Raw genomic sequence first — 20,290 nt, forward strand, 5'->3', positions numbered from 1 at the left:
TGTTCCATTGATCTATGTTTCTGTTTTTGTGCCAGTACCATATTGTCTTGATTACTGTAGCTTTGTAGTATAGCCTGAAGTCAGGGAGTCTGATTCCTCCAGCTCCGTTTTTTTCCCTCAAGACTGCTTTGGCTATTCGGGGTCTTTTGTGTCTCCATACAAATTTTAAGATCTTTTTGTTCTAGTTCCTTAAAAAATGCCATGGGTAATTTGATAGGGATTGCATTGAATCTGTAGAGTGCTTTGGGTAGTATACTCATTTTCACAATATTGATTCTTCCAATCCAAGAACATGGTATATCTCTCCATCTGTTGGCATCATCGTTAATTTCTTTCATCAGTGTCTTATACTTTTCTGCATACAGGTCTTTTGTCTCCCTAGGCAGGTTTATTCCTAGGCATTTTATTGTTTTTGTTGCAATGGTAAATGGGAGTGTTTCCTTAATTTCTCTTTCAGATTCTTCATCATTAGTGTATAGGAATGCAAGAGATTTCTGTGCATCAATTTTGTATCCTGCAACATTACCAAATTCATTGATTAGCTCTAGTAGTTTTCTGGTGGCATCTTTAGGATACTCTATGTATAGTGTCATGTCATCTGCAAACAGTGACAGGTTTACTTCTTCTTTTCCAATTTGTATTCCTTTTATTTCTTTTTCTTCTCTGATTGCCGTGGCTAGGTCTTCCAAAACTATGTTGAATAATAGTGGTGAGAGTGGACATCCTTGTCTTGTTCCTGATCTTTGAGGAAATGCTTTCAGTTTTTCACCATTGAGAATGATGTTTTCTGTGGGTTTGTCGTATATGGCCTTTATTATGTTGAGGTAGGTTCCCTCTATGCCCACTTTCTGCAGAGTTTTTATCATAAATGGGTGTTGAATTTTGTCAAAAGCTTTTTCTGCATCTATTGAGATGATCATATGGTTTTTATTCTTCAGTTTGTTAATATGGTGTATCACATTGATTGATTTGCGTATATTGAAGAATCCTTGCATCCCTGGGATAAATCCCACTTGATCATGGAGTATGATCCTTTTAATGTGTTGTTGGATTCTGTTTGCTAGCATTTTGTTGAGGATTTTTGCATCTATATTCATCAGTGATATTAGTGTGTAATTTTCTTTTTTTGTAGTATCTTTGTCTGGTTTTGGTATCAGGGTGATGGTGGCCTCATAGAATGAGTTTGGGAGTGTTCCTTCCTCTGCAATTTTTTGGAAGAGTTTGAGAAGGATGGGTGTTAGCTCTTCTCTAAATGTTTGATAGAATTCACCTGTGAAGCCATCTGGTCCTGGACTTTTGTTTGTTGGAAGATTTTTAATCACAGTTTCAAGTTCAGTGCTTGTGATTGGTCTGTTCATATTTTCTATTTCTTCCTGGTTCAGTCTTAGAAGGTTATACCTTTCTAAGAATTTTTCCATTTCTTCCAGGTTGTCCATTTTATTGGCATAGAGCTGCTTGTAGTAGTCTCTTAAGATGCTTTGTATTTCTGTGGTGTCTGTTGTAACTTCTCCTGTTTCATTTCTAATTTTATTGATTTGAGTCCTCTCCCTCTTTTTCTTGATGAGTCTGGCTAATGGTTTATCAATTTTGTTTATGTTCTCAAAGAACCAGCTTTTAGTTTTATTGATCTTTGCTATGGTTTTCTTTGTTTCTATTTCATTTATTTCTGCTCTGATCTTTATGATTTCTTTCCTTCTGCTAACTTTGGGTTTTGTTTGTTCTTCTTTCTCTAGTTCCTTCAGGTGTAAGGTTAGATTGTTTATTTGAGATTTTCCTTGTTTCTTGATGTAGGTTTGTATAGCTATAAAATTCCCTCTTAGAACTGCTTTTGCTGCATCCCATAGGTTTTGGATCGTCGTGTTTTCATTGTCATTTGTCTCTAGGTATTTTCTGATTTCCTCTTTGACTTCTTCAGTGATCTCTTGGTTATTTAGTAACGTATTGTTTAGCCTCCATGCGTTTGTGTTTTTTACGGTTTTTTCCCCTGTAATTCATTTCTAATCTCATAGCGTTGTGGTCAGAAAAGATGCTTGATATGATTTCAATTTTCTTAAATTTACTGAGGCTTGATTTGTGACCCAAGATGGGATCTATCCTGGAGAATGTTCCGTGCGCACTGGAGAAGAAAGTGTAATCTGCTGTTTTGGATGGAATGTCCTATAAATATAAATTAAATCTATCTGGTCCATTGTGTCATTTAAAGCCTCTGTTTTCTTATTTATTTTCATTTTGGATGATCTGTCCATTGGTGTAAGTGAGGTGTTAAAGTCCGCTACTATTATTGTGCTACTGTCAGTTTCCTCTTTTATAGTTGTTAGCAGTTGCCTTATGTATTGAGGTGCTCCTATGTTGGGTGCATATATATTTATAATTGTTATATCTTCTTCTTGGATTCATCCCTTGATTATTGTGTAGTGTCCTTCCTTGTCTCTTGTAACATTCTTTATTTTAAAGTCTATTTGATCTGATATGAGTATTGCTACTCTAGCTTTCTTTTGATTTCCATTTGCATGGAATATCTTTTTCCATCCCCTCACTTTCAGTCTGTATGTGTCCCTAGGTCTGAAGTGGGTCTCTTGTAGACAGCATAGAGATGGGTCTTGTTTTTGTATCCATTCAGCAAGGCTGTGTCTTTTGGTTGGAGCATTTAATCCATTCACGTTTAAGGTAATTATCAATATGTATGTTCCTATGACCATTTTCTTGATTGTTTTGGGTTTGTTTTTGTAGGTCCTTTTCTTCTCTTGTGTTTCCCACTTAGAGAAGTTCCTTTAGCATTTGTTGTAGAGCTGGTTTGGTGGTGCTGAATTCTTTTAGCTTTTGCTTGTCTGTAAAGCTTTTGATTTCTCCATCGAATCTGAATGAGATCTTTGCCGGGTAGAGTAATCTTGGTTGTAGGTTCTTCTCTTTCATCACTTTAACTATATCATGCCAATCCCTTCTGGCTTGTAGAGTTTCTGCTGAGAAATCAGCCATTACCCTTATGGGAGTTCCCTTGTATGTTATTTGTCATTTTTCCCCTGCTGCTTTCAATAATTTTTGTCTTTAATTTTTGCCCATTTGATTACTATGTGTCTCAACGTGTTTTTCCTTGGGTTTATCCTGTATGGGACTCTCTGCTCTTCCTGAACTTGGGTGGCTATTTCCTTTCCCATGTTACGGAAGTTTTCGACTATAATCTCTTCAAATATTTTCTCGGGTCCTTTCTCTCTCTCTTCTCCTTCTGGGACCCCTATAATGTGAATGTTGTTGCATTTAATATTGTCCCAGAGATCTCTTAAGTTGTCTTCATTTCTTTTCATTCTTTTTTCTTTATTCTGTTCCATGGCAGTGAATTCCACCATTCTGTCTTCCAGGTCACTTATCCGTTCTTCTGCCTCAGTTATTCTGCTATTGATTCCTTCTAGTGTAGTTTTCATTTCAGTTATTGTATTGTTCATCTCTGTTTGTTTGTTCTTTAATTCTTCTAGGTCTTTGTTAAATATTTCTTGCATCTTCTCGATCTTTGCCTCCATTCTTTTTCCGAGGTCCTGGATCATCTTCACTATCATTATTCTGAATTCTTTTTCTGGAAGGTTGCCTATCTCCACTTCATTTAGTTGTTTTTCTGGGGTTTTATCTTGTTCCTTCATCTGGTACATAGCCCTCTGCCTTTTCATCTTGTCTATCTTTCTGTGAATGTGGTTTTTGTTCCACAGGCTGCAGGATTGTAGTTCTTCTTGCTTCTGCTGTCTGCCCTCTGGTGGATGAGGCTATCTAAGAGGCTTGTGCAAGTTTCCTGATGGGAGGGACTGGTGGTGGGTAGAGCTGACTGTTGCTCTGGTGGGCAGAGCTTAGTAAAACTTTAATCCACCTGACTGCTGATGGGTGAGGCTGGGTGCCCTCACTGTTGGTTGTTTGGCCTGAGGCAACCCAACACTGGAGCCTACCTGGGCTCTTTGGTGGGGCTAATGGCAGACTCTGGGAGGGTCACGCCAAGGAGTACTTCCCAGAACTTCTGCTGCCAGTGTCCTTGTCCCCACGGTGAGCCACAGCCACACCCCGCCTCTGCAGGAGGCCCTCTGACACTAGCAGGTAGGTCTGGTTCAGTCTCCTATGGGGTCACTGCTCCTTCCCCTGGGTCCCGATGTGCACACTACTTTGTGTGTGCCCTCCAAGAGTGTAGTCTCTGTTTCCCCCAGTCCTGTCGAAGTTCTGCCATCAAATCCCACTAGCCTTCAAAGTCTGATTCTCTAGGAATTCCTCCTCCTGTTGCCAGACCCCCAGGTTGGGAAGCCTGATGTGGGGCTCAGAACCTTCACTCCAGTGGGTGGACTTCTTTGGTATAAGTGTTCTCCAGTCTGTGAGTCACCCACCCAGCAGTTATGGGATTTGATTTTACTGTGATTGTGCCCCTCCTACCATCTCACTGTGGGTTCTCCTTTGTCTTTGGATGTGGGGTATCTTTTTTGGTGAGTTCTAGTGTCTTCCTGTCGATGACTGTCCAGCAGCTAGTTGTGATTCTGGTGTTCTCACAAGAGGGAGTGAGAGCACGTCCTTCTACTCCGCCATCTTGGTTCAGGCCGAGAGGATCACCCAACAGGATCTTCTTTTTGTCTACTTGTTCAATTACTGAGTTTGATTCTACAATTTAGTTTGGCTGTGCAGACCTGACCACAAAGTGCTATTTTCACCTTCTCAATTTGCTTGACATTGCCAATCATTCTCCATCTCTGAAGAGAATAGAAGGGTGAAAAACAGATTCCAACTACAGAAAAGAGGGAATTTAGACCAGCCACCAGGTACATATGCATAGCAGTGAGACTTGGACAAGAAAATGTCTTACTACTGGAGGATACTGAGATGATGAATTAGCTAAATATGTATATTAAATAATAAGGCTAACCTAGTTAGCTATTGAAAAGCACGTCTGTTTTACATTTTCTTTTTCTGAAGTAGTATCTCTGATTTTCTAACTTGAATATTGAGGTAGTGGACTAGGCACAATAGTGAACGCTTAGCAAACACTACACAATCTTTGCTCAGATCAAAAAAGCCCTCTTCCAGCCAGCTGCCTGAAGTCCACGCATTTACTCTGGGATTCTTCTGACAGACAGTTGTAGCCAATGCCCTTAGAGCTCTAACCCTCTCAGAATGGAAGAGCTAAGCCTCCTGAGAATACTCTTCTGTCCCTTGGTATATCCCTACTAGCAAGTTCCAGCAATGGCCACCATGCGCATTCCTTGAAGTTAACCCAATATGAATATTCCTTTTGCAAAAGAGATTTGGCAGAACTATGCTTTGCTAAAGTTTCTTCTAAACAGTAAATTCTCCTGGCGTAAGATCTAATGACTTCTCTAGACTCATCTCCTGCCACACACCCAGCATTCACCCTTCCTTCCATTAAGACTACTTGCAGTTCACCAAGCATGCGCCTTTATTTTTGCCTTTGTGCCCTCTGTCTATGCTGTTTCCTCCACCTAGAACACTCTCACCCCAGCCCCTTCTGCCCTATCTAGCACCTTCACTTATTCCATCTCAACTGCTACTACCCTGGTCCAAGCCAGCAACACCTCAACACTGCATCCCTAGAATAGTCTCCGAATTGATTTACTCTTGGCCACCTCCAACGCAGCCACAACACAACAGCCAGGATGCCCTTTTATAGTGTAAGCCAGAGCGAGCCACTCCTCTGCTCAAAACCTCTTAGGGAGTTCCCCCATGTCACTCACAGTCAAAGTCAAAGTCCTTACAGTGTTCTACAAGGTCCTACCTGATCTGCCCTCCCCCCGCAACCCCTTGCTGCTCCTCTGTCATCACCTTTTACTCTCCCTCTTGCTCACTTCACTCCAGCCACCTTTGTTTCCAAACTTAGGGCTTTCCCACCCCCAGTTCCTTCTGATTGTAATGCCCTTTCCCCAGACATCTTACTTCCGTCAAGCTTTACTTAAACCCCAGCCTCTTATTGAGACCCACCTGGCAATCCTTCTTAAGACTGCAACTCACTGCCTCCAACCCCACCACGTGTGCCCTATTTCCCTTTAACCTGCTCTACTTTTATTTACTCCATGATTTTTTCACCTTCTCTCATACCACATTAACATTTTCATGTTTATTCTTTATTGTTTGATCTTCACACTTGAATATAAACTCCATGAAAATAAATTATTGTCGGTTTTATTCACTGATGTAGCCCAAGCATAGTAGACGCTCAGTAAATATTTGTTGATTATAAATAGCACTTAACACCCAAATTCATATTTCCTTCTCTATCTCCGTTACTAGATTGTGAGCTTTTTTCAAGGCAGAGAACATATGTTTCATCTCTGATCTCAAATACCCAACACATTTTCGGGTACAGAGTTGCACATTATATCAATGTTTACTGAAGGAATACAGAATGAGAAAAACAGTCGATAGATTTATAATGTGATTCTTTTTGTGAAAATTAAATGTGTATGTTTTTTTCATTAACAAATTAATTTCAAGAAAGAAAAGTATATGCTTCTAGAATGGCTGGCTTTTTTTTTAACCTAAGCACCGCCCATTAGTTATGTTCTATCTTCGTATTTGAGGCAAATTTAAAACCAAAGAGCATTAGCAGTGGATCTCTTGTTTGTCCCTGTTTTATAGATGAAGCCCCAAAAGTGAATGTGATTTGCCCAAGATCATCATCTGGTTAGTGGCAGGGAACAAGGTTGAAATCCATGTCATCAGATCCAGTGCTGCTTTTATACGTAACAGAAGAACTCTGGGAAGTTGAGGACTTTGATACCAAACACCTAACACAGTTTCTGACATACTCTCACTATTAATGGAATGTTTATTAAAGGAATGAAAGACGATCAGTAAATAAGTTCAAAATAGGTTTCTTCTTGTGCTCCTTTTTATTATCCCTTTAATGCTCCTGGGACACTTTCTCAATTATTTGGAGCTAAGGTGATTCATAAAACACCCGAACTTTGGAAGCTGAGCCTTAGACTCTACACCTTACGATATTAAAAAAAAAAAAAAAAAAGCTTCAAAGCATTTTTTATTAGTAAAATTTCTCCATCTGAAAGAGCCATGTCATCTTGAATTCTAAAATAAATATTTAAATGAGAATTACGTTTCGTGGCACGAGACTTTCCCAAATTATTTTGAATAAAATTCCATGCACTCATCATGTAAAAGGAAAGCTTAAACTACCCAAGGCAGTTACAAACAGAGGAAACAGAGAGGGCTATTAAACGTTTAAAGAAATGCAATGTCACTGTCATTTTATGTGTTCACAGTACAATATAATCTCTCTCACTTTTTATTCTGAGACGAGTTCCAGAAAATGGAATAGACTAAAATCATAGAGTTACAAAAGGCCTTCCTGAAAGATGAACTTGCTTCTACTCCTCACTTGACAGAGTTGGAAATTCAGGATGTCAGCATTATGATCTTCACTCACTGAAGCACATAAAAGTGAACTCAGCTGTCAGGGTGACGTGGTAACCAGAGTGCACCCAAATGAAAAGAAAAAAGAAAGCACTCCCACTTACTGTGCATACTGCCAGAGGTGCTCCAAGACACAGCCAGCGTCGAGGATGCATTATCTTAGGAATAACACTCATAACATTCCTTTGCGTGATTTGCAGGCCTGGGCTAAAATGTTTGAGAATGGAAAAACTGAGAATTTTACACAACAGGAAATTTATCCAAGATCACATAATAAATAGGTGACAGAGCAAACCATAAGGTCCTGAATGTAGCCATTGATTCCAAAGATAAGTTTATATTTTATGCTGGGACCTGGGGACCCAACAGTTAACAAGACAGATGGGGTCCCAGCTTCATGGGGCTTATACCAGCAGCCAGTCCGCAGAACAGTCTCAAAGTATAGAAGCAGAACTAGTGGGGCTGCATAAAAAAGAATGAAATAATGCCATTTGCAGCAAGATGGATGGACCTAGAGATATTCATACTAAGTGAAGTAAGTCAGACAAAGAAAGACAAATATCATATGATATCACTTATATGTGGAATCTAAAAAAATGATACAAATGTACTTATTTACAAAACAGAAACAGACTTACAGACTTAGAAAACAAACTTATGGTTACCAAAGAGGAAAAGTGGGGGGGGGTGGGTGCGGATAAATTAGGAGGTTGGAATTAACATATACACACTACTATATATAAAATAGATAATCAACAGGACCTACTGTATAACACAGGGAACTATACTCAATATTCTGTATAACCGATATGGGAAAAGAATCTGAAAAAGAATGGATATATGTATAGGTATAACTTTGCTGTACACCTGAAACTAACACAACATTGTAAATCAATGATACTCCAATATAAAATAAAAATTTAAAAAAAGAATTAGTGGGCTTGCAATAGTAGGGTCTTGCCTTAAATTTTGTGTTCTATTTTGGTTTTGAGTTTTGCTTTGGATTGGAAAATCATTGTGTATCTTATGTCCAGAATAAATCTCAATTCACTGAACAAATCTTAATTCAAGCCTTATTCCCAAGGCTTGAATTATAAGTGAAGAGGGCATCTCCTTGTTACTGCTGGACCTGGTAGTCATAATGGGCTGGATAGTAGGACACTCAGCTGTGACAGGATTTTTGCTCATTCGTTTGTTAGTTGCTTTTCTTTCTCTATTTCTTTCTTTCTTTTTTTTTTTTTTTTTTTTTTGTGGCACACTTATCTCCTGGTACCAGCGAAGAAACAGACTACTGAGATCAGAGGCCTGGAGCCTCACGGAGATGGTCTAGCTTTGTTCTTATGTTTACAATTGTCCACACCTGAAAGAGGGGCAGAGGCAGAAAATGGGTAGTCCAGCCTTGCTGCCCATTCACCTCTGCGTCTGACTCATTCCCGTAGGTAGAAGGTTCACTCCTGGTTGGAGGGGTAATCACAGAGCACAGGCTGGGAAGGGCAGATTTTCTGGGACACTGCACTCTAAGGAATATGTGTGAGCTGGCCCCAACCCAGCAAGGCTCTCCTCTTGAAAAGTCCAGGGCCATCCAAGGCACAGCGAGGAAGCCAAAATGGTAATGGCCACATCTTTAGATGAATGGGCTTTGAAGTTCCTGAAAGAGCAAACTGCTCTTGATCTCGCTTCCTCCCCTGGAACATTTGTGGTTCCCACAAAAGCACAGAAACTTGTTCCAGCTCTGCTGATCAAAAGCATTTTCAAAAACGTAAAGATAAATATCCTGCACTTTTTTTTGCCTCTTTCTCTCTGGTCAGCTTCCTGGGGTCACCAGAATAAGATCTAAACCCCCAAAGGACACCACTCATGTGATTACTTATTTGTTTATGCATCATGCATCTGTGCTTTGGTAGCCTAGAAGCTTGAGAAATGATTCTCATTGTAAGGTCACACAATGGAGAACAGGAGCTTCTAGAAAACCCAATTTTCCACTTTGGCCTGAGCTTTCTGCTACTGCTGCTTGTTATTATGATCATATGGTTGTTACTGTTATTACTATGATTATTATTTCATAATCCTTAATTTTTCTTGATCCATTTGAAAAGCCATCCTGTCTATGAAGCAGAGAAACATAATCATCCCCAATAAAGTATAAAAGAAATGGATTCTACCACCTTGCTAACTGGAAAAAAAAAGTACAGTGAATATTCTGTTTCCTCTATGTGTCCAGACTTTGGGACACTGTAGTATATTTACAAGGACATCACCAGTAAAGGTGTCTGGAGGCTGAAGAAAATATTCAGAGCATTTTTTAAAAAATATAACTAACATTCTTCGAAAATAAGTTTAGTCTACATTCGTGACCTTTGGCACACCCAGTATTATCCCACAATAACCTAGTCTTCTAAATGCTTCTAATCACTGGAAATATTATCACAGTTGGGTTGAAAATACATGTTTTTCCACTTTCATATATATTTCTGCTAATATTCATCCTCAACACAACACTGGAACGCCAACATAGAGAAAGGAAGTATTTTCAGCGGGTTCAGAAAAAAATTCCTGACTAGGGTGGCAATCATATACTGAAATAGAAGGCTGTTCTCTAACGAATTTTAAAAGATTACATTGTCATCTAATGGAGCAGCTGATTATGGGAAGTCTCCCGGAGTCGGGTTTAGTAAACCGTCCTAGGAACCTAGCAAAACTCTCATAATGCCTGAGCAGTGAGCAGAGCTTCCGAAGATTAAGGAAACTGATGTTATATGCTGAGGTAGGCACTGAGGAGATGGCTAAGGAACTCAAGGACAGGTCACTCTTCTGACCTCCCTCTTTATTTTTTTTTAACTTTTTATTTTATATTGGAGTATAGTTGATTAACAATGTTGTGATAGTTCAGGTGTACAGCAAAGTGATTCAGTTATACATATACATGTATCTATTCTTTTTCAAATTCTTTTCCCACATCGGTTGTTACATAATATTGAGCAGAGTTCCCTGTGCTATACAGTAGGTCCTTGTTGGTTATCCATTTTAAATACAGCGGTGTGTACATGTCAATTCCAAACTCCCTAACTATCCCGTCCCCTCACCCTTCCCCGCTGGTAACCATAAGTTCATTCTCTAAGTCTATGAGTCTGTTTCTGTTTTGTAAATAAGTTCATTTGTATTACTTCTTTTTAGATTCCACATATAAGCGATATCATACGATACTTCTCTTTCTCTGTCTGACTTACTTCACTTAGTATGCCAATCTCTAGGTCCATCCATGTTGCTGCAAATGGCATTATCTCATTCTGTTTAATGGCTGAGTAATATTCCATTGTATATATGTACCACATCTTCTTTCTCTCTTCCTCTTTCGAAGGACACTTAGGTTGCTTCCTTGTCTTGGCTATTGTAAACAGCACTGCAATGAACATTGGGGTGCAGGTGTCTTTTTGAATTATGGTTTTCTCAGGGTATATGCCCAGGAGTGGGATTGCTGGATCATATGGTAGCTCTATTTTTAGTTTTTTAAGGAACCGCCATACTGTTCTTCATAGTGGCTGTACCAATCTACATTCCCACCAACAGTGTAGGAGGGTGACCTCCCTCTTACTTTAAACATTTAACAAATGTCCACAGTATCTTTAGTCACTATGTGTGACATCACCAGGCAAGAGTACATACTCATCCTTCACATTTTTTCCCCAAACACCTAGCATTGTACCTGAGGTAACAAAGACACTCCACTTAGGTGTGTTTCATTCCACAACTATGAGAGTTAAAGGATTCTTTTCACTTTCTAAGATGAATTAGAATTTGATAAGGTGGCAGAGTCCCCAGAAGTTAAAGTACTAAATAACATTTCAGAATATTCAAATATTTAATTCCATCCAAAAACTATAAACAATTTTACTAGCACAGAGTTCACCCTATATTAAATTTGCAAAATAGCATCTCAAATACAAATTCATGTTCATCCACAAACTAAGCCACTGACCCAAGTATGATTAGATGTTCTAAGACTGGCCATTAATATTTTTCTTTATTATTTAAAAAAACATTTCCAGCTTATTGCGATATAATTGACATACAACATTTTGTAAGTGTAAAGTGTGCAACATGTTGATTTGACATACATATATATTACAAAGTGATTACCATCATAGCCTTAGCTAACACCTCCAACCCATCACATAATTACCATTACTTTTTTTGTGGTGAGAACATTTAAGAACTATTCTCTTTGCAACTTTCAAGTATACAATACAGTATTATTGGCTATAATCACCATGCTGTATGGATACATTAGATTCCCCCCAAACTTATTCATCTTATAACTGGAAGTTTGTGCTCTTTGACAAACATAATTGCTGTATTAAAAAATCGTATAATTTTGAAACTTTTCAGAGAACCTTTGGTTTTCAGAGTGAATTAGTGTCAGGTGCAGCAAAGGATGCAAAAAATGAGTAACTAAGTCCTTTCTGCACTCAAGTAGCTTCATGACTAGTAAAGGCAGTAAGAGAATATAACTTACACCATACAGCATTTTATCTTTGGCATTTTAAGAGAGGAACAAGTAGAATAGTGTGTAGGTACAAAGGAGAAATCAACAGTGAGCAGAAGTTTAGAAAAGGCTTCCTAAAAGACATAACACTGGATATGACTAAGTTTTCGTTAGAAGTGGAGAAGGAAAAGAAGATTTTCTAGGTGAAGCAATCATTCCACACCAGCATATTAATAACTTTTTAAATGTGTCATTTCTGTTTAACTTGCATTAAATTCAGACCTCTTTTGGAAACTAAAATTAAAGAGTCAAGTATTGATCTGATTTTTTAGATTAAATCTGAAATGTGCCTTTTCAATCTCTTTCTATAAAAATGCATAAAATGTTCCCAAATCACATTGTTTGTGATCATCATCCTATTATCTTAACCCTGAACTTCAGCTAAAACCAGTAAAGTGTTAATCTGAAGAAGGGATGAAAAGAAAAAGAAACCAGAAATTATTGATTGCTACCTGCCTGACAATAGCCATTTTATATTTCATTCATTAATTCTCACAGAAATCCTGTCAGCTAAGTAGATATTATTTCCCCAAGTTTAAAGATTTAAATGAGACCCAAAGGAATTAAATCACTTTCTCAAATTTGCAAAGCTAAGTAGCGTCCAAAGCCAACCTAAGACTGTTTCCTAATCACACACAATTTTCCACTATTGCTTACGAAGGAGAAAAAAGTAAGTTTGTACTGAGAAAAAGGAGGCAGCCCCATTGTCATTTGGCTCAGCTTACTGTGTGCAGCTGCAGTTATAATAAAAAATTGCTCCAAAATGTTCATTATCCAAAAATGAATTTAACTCTTTCATTAATTGCCATAATGGTGTCATCAATAAAGAATGACTCTTAGCTGAAGCCTCCGATTATATACTTTACTCCTTCCTCTGAGAACATCAAATTGCACTAGATCAATATTCATGATATCATACTGTTATTTCTGAGAATCAATAGTAAATTGCAAAAAAAGAGTAATCAGCCTATAGGTCACTGTGTCTTAAATGCTCTTTAAGACTGCATTTTTCTTTCCTGTCACCCCATTGTCTCATTCTAATTATAAACCTTAATACTTAATTAAAAGTAAATTGATAAAAGAAAGGGGGAAAATACTGGGTCTGAAACCCTTCCAGAATTTCCATCCCAGACCATAATAATTTTGTGGGTTGATTTGTTTCATGTATTTGCATGTTTTTCCTGTTGTGTTCTTATTGTTGGGTAGTGGTGGTTATTTTGTAGCACACGTCACAAGTCAGGTTTTCTTTCTAAAAGATTTTAATATACCTTTGGTACTTTCAGAAATTACAACTTTTTATTTTTAAGAATTTTTCTGTCACAAAATTTGTTTATTGGTTATCCGATCACTGATGATCACATGGTAGCACTATACCAGCTTCTTGGGGTACTTAAAAAATCTTCTCTGTCCCTAAAATATTATAGTCTAATAAAACCTTAATCTTTGATTATCTCAATTTTAATAAAAATAGAAAACAAAGAAAATTTATCATGTCTCAATCATCAAAAAACAAGCTTTTGGATAATGAGGTTGTTTATATCCTCTTCATTTTTTATTCATTAAGAACTCTGTGTCAACTCCAGAAATATTTTAAATAAAACAAAAAAGCCATATATATATATATATATATATATATATATATATATATATACATACACATATATACACACATATATAAAATGTTTCTAAAAGGAAAGCAAGAGTGCCAACTTCCAGAGATGAGTTCCTTCACTGCTTTTGCCTACCTAAATTCTCCTATAAGTATATCCTATGCATAATCCCTCCTCCATTCAATTCCTTCCTTTTCAGTGCAGAAATTTATTAAGTTCTTTTTCTGTCCTTTTTCTTGCAAGGGTCTTTTACTGCTGAATTAATTCAGTAGCTAAACAGTGTAAAAAAAAAAAAAAAGGTAAAGGAAAGTCTACTTTGTTTTATTTTTCTTTAGAACATTATATCATAATTTTATTTAAAATGTTGCAGCAATATTTAGGATTCTGACAGACACTTTTAGAAGTGCAGTAAGATCAATTCATTTGAAAACAGAAGTAAGAAAACAAGAGGTGGATATCCCAGGAGTAGATATCCACTCCTTTTTGCTGGTCTCTTCAGTTTAAATTTAGTCATCCAAGCTATTAGACCAGGGATTGAACGAATTAATACAATTCCATGGGTGCACAGGCTCATTCCTTTTTACCATGTCTCAAGCCACAGTGTGGCAAGGAGGTTAGTTTCTTGTCCCTCATGTTTGACGGCCCATCACAAGAGCTCACTCAGTCAAGAAGCTAAAAATGAAGACTTTGCCAAAAATTCAGAATCCTAAAATCCTAATAATAGTTGTGAAGATGTATGTCATTTAACACTATTATTTTTAAAACACTTTTAAACACACTATAACTAGATCCTATGAACTAGGTTGAGTAGATGTTATTATTTATGATTTTATAGGTGAGAAAATGGAGGATGGGAGAGATGAAGTCTCTCACCCAAGGTCAAAGAAAAAGAACCCCTCCTGGATTAGAATTCATGTCCTTTGATCATTATTCAGTGATATGTCCCCTCAACTTCCGAGGTAAAGGCAATATAACAAAGTGGGAAAAAAAAAAATGTGACTGGAGGCAAAACCAGCCTGTTTATGTTTGTTGTTGGAGAATCTCTAGAGATTATTATGAGCACTAATCCAAGCAAGAGACTCTAAATCCACCAAGTTCATATTCATTCTGGATGTACCACTGCATGGCTCTGTGACTTGAGGCAAATCCCATAGCCACTCCAGGACTCATCTGTTAATATTTTAGAAACACTACAGATGTATTAAATGCTAAATAGAACTAGCAGATATATGGCATTTTTGTCCTTGACCTTTCATATGAGTAAGGTGTTCCTGTATCTGGGAGGATTAAAAGTTGGGGTTGTAGTTAAAGAGGATGGCAATCCACATTCCACTCACACTGGGAAGACTTCCTGAAGGAAGTGGACTTCAAAAAACCAGGTCAGTTTCATGTAGTCATTCAATATTAATTGCTGACCTTCTGTACATCAGTCCCAGCTCTAGACGCTAGGAATCAAGCAATGAAACCTAACAAAAGCCCTACCCTTGTAGAGCTGATGTTCCATGAATAAGCTAGCAAATATACAGCATGTCACATGGAGGAAAATCAAGCAAGGCTAGGGGACTATGGAATCCCAGGTGTGTGTGGGGGTAGTTGCTGTTTTATATAAGGTGGTCAGGGGAAACTTCATGTATGACCTGGAAGCAAGGGAGCAAGCCATGTGGACACACGGGGGAGAGCATTCCCAGGAAGCAAATAACAAAGCCTGAGGCGAGAGTCTGCTTGAAGTATTCAAAGAAGGCAAGGAAGCTGGGGTGGCTGGATGGAGTTAACACAGAAGAGATAGAGGAGGTGAGGTCAGAGAGGCAGTGGGGTCCAGATTCTGGAGGACCTTTTAAGGATTTTGGCTTTTACTCTGAGTTAGATTAGAAGCCATCAGAAGGCTCTGAGAGAGGTGACAGGAGCCACAGAGAAGATTTAGAAGAGGGCACATTTTAAAATTATGATTACCCATCAGAAAAGCTAATAAAGAAACTTAAAGAGGCCTGTCAAGGTTGGCATCCTAATACCTATCTTCTATAAATTTGGAAGATTCTAAGACATTTTAATTTCACAAGAGTAAACCTTTTCTTAAAATCTTCAAAGTACTCAACTAGAACCAGAATCCATTCTATTGTACGCTACCAACAAAGCACAGATGAATTTACTTTTCATATTGTGATTTTTATACTCCAGACTCAAAACTGGACAAAAGTACTTACCCAAATAACAATGTGGTTCTATAGAAATTTGTGCTCTCTCCAACCAGACTTCCTACCATACAACTGTTGATCATATCTACAAAAAGAAAAAAATCACAGAGCAATGCTTGCTTAGCCCTGAATGTCATGGTGATAAGAGGATATTGTTTTCTCTGCAAACCTGTCTTCCCCACAGCACAAGGTCCCTACTCCAACTGTGTGACTTGAGTCAATCCTCAAATTGTTCTGGCCTCTTGCACTTCCTGTGCATAATAGTGATAGTAAGGTGGCCTACTTCTGTCCCCATAATATTTATTATTAATGATAGAACCATCATAAAATGTTATGGGCTTCATTGATCAAAGTATTAAGTCATTTCTACTACAATTATTGAATCACCTTTCTTATGTCAGACACCGGAAAGGGGACAAATAAAAAGATGTGATTACTACCCTTGAACAACCACTAATCAGCTGCAAGAGGCAAGCATATATCTTGAAACATAACGTGAAGGCAGGATGCAGTAAAGTCTGTAAGTATTAAGGCAATAAAATCACTTGTTTGGTACTTTACATTTTAAAAACATACTTGTACATATAGTATCTCATTTGATTTGTATACCGTTTGCAAATAAACTGTGCTTATTAAACACAGTTGAAGGTAATGCAAATTTCAACTGGGGATTGAGAAAAGAGCAGGATTAGCTCAAGAAAGCCCTCTCAAGAGGAACTTGAAGAGTAAGACATTTTAAAATTGGGTAAGTATTTGCACAAGTGTAATATGTAAGACACCTTAAAAATCCCCAAGCTAAAGCCAGTGCCTTCTCACCCAAGGATGGAATCTCTTGCTCTTTGGTTTGTGATGACCTTGGATTTTCTATTCTGGGGGAAACTGCATAGATTATGGCCTGTGATGGTTTATTCAGTCTCACTCCTTGTCAAAAGGTCAAGATACTAGAAACTTCTGCTCAATATCTCTTAAGAAAAAAATACTGAAACTCATTATATGATTGTGGTCATCATCAACATTCAGGAACCTAGCAAGCACAAACTTTGCTTTCAAGAGCAAGATTGGTATAAAGTGAAATTTCAAAAATGACATTCTGCTAGAAATTTATAAATACTGCTTTCATCATGAAGAAAAACACTGTTGATGTATCTTGTGTCATCAAGAGCTTCATATTCTGGTTCTGCTTCACTGAGAATGCCAAGGTAATCTTGCTTGGTTCCTCCAAATTGGAAGCTACTTCACATAATGTGTTGACTGAAAATATTCCCTCTGTAAGTTTGGAAATGTCTTCTTTCCTGAAGCCAATTTTTGCTTAATGACTTTGTCTAGAAGGTAACCCTAATCGAAGGTTAACTGCATATAACCAAGCATTGTGATATAAATGAAATACACTGAACAGAGAATCAGGAGATGTGAGGTCTGCCCCAAGTTGTGACATTAACCAGCCCTGAGGTCTTGAAGCAAGTTATCCAAGCTCTCTGGTCCTCAGTTATGCAATATATCAAATAAAAGAATCTTTCTTGAAAAGAACCTTCTTTTTTTAAAGAAAATTTTAATTAAAACCCTCATTTCGGGCTTCCCTCGTGGCACAGTGGTTAAGAATCCGCCTGCCAATGCAGGAGACACGGGTTCGAGCCCTGGTCTGGGAAGATCCCACATGCCGCGGAGCAACTAGGCCCGTGAGCCACAATTACTGAGCCTGCGCATCTGGAGCCTGTGCTCCGCAGCAAGAGAGGCCCTGATAGTGAGAGGCCCGCGCACCGCGATGAAGAGTGGCCCCCACTCGCCGCAACTGGAGAAAGCCCTCGCACAGAAATGAAGACCCAACACAGCCAGAAATATAAAAATAAAAAAAAATAAAAAAACAAAAAAACCCTCATTTCTCTCCCTCTCTCTCTCTCTCTCTCTCTCTCTCACACACACACACACACACACACACACACACACACACACACACACACAGATACATCACACACAAATACACCCATTGGAATAAGTTCTCATCTTTTTTTCACAAAATCAGCACAGAATAGTTTCTTTATCTTTTAGTAGCACTGAAACAATGGATCATTTTCCCCACTTCATCAAAATTTCATCTAGTCAATACTGATTCTCATCCTGTGGGAGCATCTTTAATCGACCCTGGCCAGTATGTCATTTTTCCTGTTTGTTTGGAGTTCAAAATAAAATTGCCCAGAATATCCATTTTCATGTGAATTTCACCATAAGGGAAACAGCAGGTAAGAAGTAGAGAAGGCAGACCAGGAATTGACAGCAACTCATTTCAACCATAAATTTTTGTTTATAGCACAGGAGTGTCATCTGATTGCTTTATAAGCCATCATTAGAGTAAACGTTCATGGTCAGGGGCAACAGTAAATTTACTGAAAAGCTGGAAAAAAAAAAAACATGTAGCTTTATGTCTTCAAATTTTTTTCAGATTGCTAAAATAAAGAATCAACTTTTGAACTTTAAGACATTTTTAGCTTGTCCTAAAAGAACAAATAAAAGCAACTAAATCATTCTATGAACCATTTTTTGTTTCTCTAGCCTAGGTGTTTGATTTTCCCTTCCTGCATGGTCCCCACTTTCCAGGAAGTGTCATCTCCAGGGACTGCTGAAGGTAGATTAGTGAGAGAGATTCAGCAGTTTGGATGATACTCTTCTACCTACCTGATGCCTCCATGGCAAATAGGAGGCAAAATAGGCAAAAACTCTGAACGATGTTCTTGATGCTACCTCACATCCATCTGATCCCACATGCTGAGAGGCTTCCAGAGAACTCGCATTGAGCGGATTCTTTTAGCAAAACGGGATGGAACCTTCGAGATTACTCAAAGTTTTCAAGCTCTTTTAAAAAACTCACCTATTTCTTAAACAGTATTATACTAAGAAATACAATATTGAAGACAGATAAAAGTGGAGTCACTTTGATTGAATTCAGAAAGCACTAGGAACCCTGACACCCATCTGATAGCCTGCTTCCTGTCTCTTCCTTCTCCTCAGTTCATTGTACTCATTTGCTAGACGAGGAAACCAGAGACATATTTCAATCAATAATAGAAAGTTTGTATAATAAATATATATTCCATTGATACATTATATAATATGGGACATATATAATAGGAGCTTCCCGACTTACAGATTTTAAACTTCTTAATTTTTATTCAGATTAGCAAAGTTATGATCTGGAATAAAAATTCTACCCACTCTATCACCATCAAATGAGGGCATGAGCAATTGCATGTGGCCATCATGTCCACAACCACTGAACTTTGTTACTTTGAAGTGTTTATGAAAAGCGTTCACCCCATTTTGAAATGTTAAAAGTAGCAAGAATGTTAACATCTAGTAAGGAGATATATTTGATTGTAAGAGAAAAGAGGTGTGAGATCATTTTTTTAAGTGTTGAGAAAAGTGACCAATTTTGCAACGCACATATGAGATCAAGCATCGCTGATCAAATTCTGCTGATTCTCACAGACAGCATGACTCAGAACGTGGGGAAGCCCATGTCCTTGTGCTGATGCAGTTGTGCATCAAGAGACAAGGACAAGCAACCGACCAAAGAGGGGAAATTTTGGAGTGCGGGACTACAGAATTGGTAATTTATCTCTGATGCCTATTAACCTTGTGATGATTTGTAAAAAAGATGTTAAGATTCCGATCAAGAACTGAAAACTGACTCTTCATAAAAGCATTGCTGTTGAAACTTCTGTCCCAAGCCACAGATGGTCATTGGTTTCAAATGAAACCCATGTGAATCTAAACAGAATCGAAGTGAGCATTCAAGTTGTGAGGGAGAATAGAGCTGCTGAGAAGATCCTCAGAGCATTGGCAGGGAACATCAAGGGTAATCCCATCCCAGCAGATTTTTGGTGCAGAAAAATCGGTCTATTTGGGAAGAGAATAATATGCCCATTTTACCACTTCATATGTTTAGTAAAAATGATGGGACTGTAGGTATAAACTCCCCTCAGTCACTTTGGACTTAGGATCAAAGGATTTATGGACAGCTTTTGGGAGTCTAGTTATATTACAGAGAATATAATATTCATATATCTCATATTATAGAGAACCAGTTTGCTCTAAACAATGAAAAACTAAATTTCTGAGTAACACTAAAACCCCCTTATCTTGAATGATTTGGTCTATCTGAAGGGCACTAAAATTTTTATTTTCCTTTGGAGATACAATTTGGTTGACAGAATGAAGTCTAATCACAGTGGCCCTCATTATTATCAGAACTTCTTGAGTTATCTCCAAGTTGTGAGATTATTTTCATTTTTTCCCCTAATTTAAAAATAAAACATAAAAATAAATTGTATTGTGTTTCAAGTCGTAAAAATCTCTACTCATCTGCTAAATGTGCAAAATTCTCCCCATAAAGCTAATTAACTAGATAAAAGGTCCATATCAGGCTTGAAGCAGTTCCTGTCTCTAAGGGCCTAACTCAGTAATTAATTATGTTTCTGAGAGTCTCTGAAAACACTTTTCCAGCTTCCTGGGTCTTTAGAAATGAAACATCTTGGGATTCATCCAAA

The 20,290-nt window shown here is 37.9% G+C and overlaps 1 protein-coding gene and 1 pseudogene across 3 annotated transcripts in view; both read left to right on the forward strand.

Annotated features, from left to right (window-relative positions):
* The window catches only part of LOC309666475 (protein ILRUN pseudogene), a 725,371-nt pseudogene extending 714,356 nt beyond the window's left edge, over positions 1–11,015 (forward strand). The window contains exon 3 of the transcript XR_014268464.1: positions 10,290–11,015. The product of XR_014268464.1 is annotated as a protein ILRUN pseudogene (transcript). The remainder of the gene's footprint in view (positions 1–10,289) is intronic.
* Positions 1–20,290, forward strand: part of GRM3 (glutamate metabotropic receptor 3) — a 237,490-nt gene that overhangs the window by 155,829 nt on the left and 61,371 nt on the right. The gene's annotated exons all lie outside the window — the stretch shown is intronic.

This window comes from Balaenoptera physalus, assembly GCF_965194825.1.
Source record: "Balaenoptera physalus genome assembly, chromosome: 8".
NCBI lineage: Eukaryota > Metazoa > Chordata > Mammalia > Artiodactyla > Balaenopteridae > Balaenoptera > Balaenoptera physalus.